Source organism: Mus pahari, unplaced genomic scaffold (genome assembly GCF_900095145.1).
Source record: "Mus pahari unplaced genomic scaffold, PAHARI_EIJ_v1.1 scaffold_10480_1, whole genome shotgun sequence".
Classification (NCBI taxonomy): Eukaryota; Metazoa; Chordata; class Mammalia; order Rodentia; family Muridae; genus Mus; species Mus pahari.
In genome coordinates, this window is record NW_018391929.1 from 9,950 (window position 1) to 13,395 (window position 3,446).

Genomic DNA, 3,446 nt, shown 5'->3' on the forward strand with positions numbered 1-3,446 from the left:
TCTGTTATGGGAAAACCTAAAATTATCAAAACTGATAATGGCCCAGGATATACTGGAAAAATTTTTCAAGAATTCTGCTGCCAGCTACAGATTAAACATATTACAGGTATCCCTTACAATCCTCAGGGGCAGGGCATTGTTGAGCGTGTTCATTTGAACATCAAAAATACCCTACATAAACTAAAAAGAGGGGAATTGTATCCACAGAANGGATCCCCCAAGAATCTCCTCCATCATGCCTTGTTTGTCCTCAATTTCCTGAATTTGGATGCCCATGGCAAGTCCACTGCTGATCGCTTTTGGCACCCTGAAATGACAAAGGACTATGCTAAGGTCTTTTGGAAAGATCCTCTCACATTCAGATGGAATGGGCCTGACCTCATATGGGGTAGAGGCTCAGCCTGTATATATGATACCAAGGCAGAAGCTGCCAGATGGTTGCCAGAAAGATTGATAAAAGCAATTAATAATGAAAAAGAATCCAGGGAACCAGTCNTTCCCTGAGAACTTCTATTTCTTCTTTTTCTTTCAGAAAAAATGAGAATAATCGGAGAATGGGGAGCTTTCCTGTGGATGATTCTCCTGTGCCAATGGGTAACTATGATAAACACTGATAATAGAGGGATCACTTCACCATTTGCCTGTCACTTTTTTTGACAGAGAAGTATACCAAGAATGCAAAAAGAAAAAATCAGGGCCATATTTTAGCTACAGCTGACTGTCCACCTACAGGATGTCGAAATCCCATACTACTAAACTTTACAGGTTTTATGGCCTTACCTGGAGAAACTTCTCCTGCTTTATGCTTTTTGTATGATCAGTTCCATTCTTATTGTAAAAGGGAGTGGATTGAAGAAAAAGTGTGGGCTATCCCTGTCGCTCCTGCAGAATTCATACTGTTAAATCCCTAAGAAATTCCGAGGTTATCCTTCAGCAGCCATATAAAAGACACATTTTTTTTCTGTTCTGCCACTGGCTATACTCGGGTCATATGGGATCCTTGGGATTCCAGATGGGCTTCACCTGTGAAAGGAGCTGTCTATAAGATACAACATTCAACCTGGCCCAGCAGATGAATATATGTTTGGCACTCCCTTGGTCAAGTTCAAACAACACTCCACGCTGAGATACAGAATAAAGAAAAGGAGCTGAGTACAGAGCTCTCCACATTATCCACATATCAGCCTTTTTCCTGGCTATCTCTCTTAAGAGAGGGCCTGATACTTGCCAATATTACTGGATTAAGAAATGTCTCAGCCTGCTTCCTTTGTGCTGCATTAGGACATCCTCCATTGACAGCTGTTCCTTATCCCATTCCTTTTTATATGTCCAGTGCCAGTCATAATACTTTTTCCCCAATTTTTGAAATATCCTTGTTTTTGATTCCTGAACAAAAACAATTTAAATTCTGCTATACTAGTCCCAATGATAAATGGTGCAACCACACTCGCATGCCTAGTCAGGATCTGATTGCCCCTGATGTAATGGTACCCTTACTAAAACTCTTTTCAAAAACATAGATAAAAAATTGTTGTGTTGGGCTGGTGAGATGGCTCAGTGGGTAAGAGCACCCGACTGCTCTTCCAAAGGTCTGGAGTTCGAATCCCAGCAACCACATGGTGGCTCGCAACCACCCGTAACAAGATCTGATGCCCTCTTCTAGAGTGTCTGAAGACAGCTACAGTGNACTTACATATAATAAATAAATAAATCTTTTAAAAAAAATTGTTGTGTTTTCCCATGACCCTAGTTCCTCAGTTGACATTGCTAACTCCTGCCGAGTACTTGGTCTGGATTAGCCCCCCAGATATTAGAATCAAGCGAGCTGTTTTCCTCCCTGCAGTGGCCAGGCATCTCCTTAGTAAACTCTGTTGTGGCTGCTGGTTTGGCTGGAGGATCTTTAACCCATTCTCTTCTTACCACCGACAAATTATCTCAACAATTTGCGTTGGCAGTGGAAGCCTTCCTTGAGTCATTAGCTTCTTTTTTTTTTTTTTAAATTTNTTTATTTATTATATGTAAGTACACTGTAGCTGCCTTCAGACACTCCAGAAGAGGGCGTCAAATCTTGTTACAGATGGTTATGAGCCACCATGTGGTTGCTGGGATTTGAACTCCGGACCTTTGGAAGAGCAGTCGGGTGCTCTTACCCACTGAGCCATCTCACCAGCCCCGAGTCATTAGCTTCTTTACAGAGACAATTAACTTCTCTTGCCCAAGTTGCCTTACAGAATCAGGAGCACTTGATTTGCTGACTGCTGAGAAAGGTGGCACCTGTCTCTTTCTGCAAGAAGAATGTTGCTTTTATGTAAATGAATCAGGTTTAGTGGAAATGCGAATACAACAGTTACATAAACTTAAGTTGGAGCTCCAGAAAAAACAGTTTTCAGTTGCTGCTGATAATTGGTGGAAGACCTCTATGTACACCCTCTTGATGCCCCTCCTTGGACCTTTAATAAGCATTTTATTATTAGTAACTTTGGGGCCTTTTATTTTTTAATAGAATTACTGGTTTTATAAAACAGCAGATTGATTCCTTGGCATCGAGACCTTTGCAAATTTATTATCATAGACTTGATTTGGCTGATAGAGGCCTTGCTGAACCCGGGGTTGATAATTCTCTTTCAGGAGCTGCATAGGATTCAGACCTGTGCATACTGGTTCTTGATAAAATGAATCCAGTATGGGCACCAGCGTGGGTTGCGAGACTAAGCACCACAGGGGAAGGTCTAACACGGACCATCTCTGAATTCCCAGTGAGACAAACCTGGTTTGCAAGGAGGTTGGTATCTGTTTTCAACCTTATCCTAAGGATCTTTCTAAGGCTCTGCCTCCCCTCCCCAAAAGATACCAAGAGCCATGATTGTGGGTCATGACGGTACCCACGGGAGGAATCAGGTCAATGCTCCCCCAGCTGGTTAACGCCTACTCATCCAAGGATGAGATGACTATTGACCACCCCAGTTATGTAAGGCCTTTTTGAAAATAATTATAAGGGAGGAGATGCCAGGAGCCATGGCCTTGTGGATGTTTTCTAGCTTACATAAACAATCCTGAGAGAACATTCGTGGTCAGAACAGTAAGAATGTTGAGGGGGAAAAGAGGACACTGTGACCGTTGGTTCCAGGAGCTGAAGATTGCTACCTGACCTTCAGAGAGCCCCTGGGCTCTTCCCCCCTCCCTTGGAGCCTCCTCTTGCCTATGCTTTATATTGCCACTCCTAAATAAAGTTAGAGAGCTTGATCAGTATGATTGAGCTGCTCTCATTCTTCGTGTCGTGTCTCTTGTCCCTCTCTCTCTCTCTCTCTCTCTCTCCTGCCCTGGGTCCCCACTGATTTCTTCCCCTAAGGGAGGTCGGGGAAAAAAATGGGTGTTGGATTTTGTCAAATGCTTTCTCAGTATCTAATGAGATGATCATGTGGTTTTTGTCTTTGAGTTTGTTTATA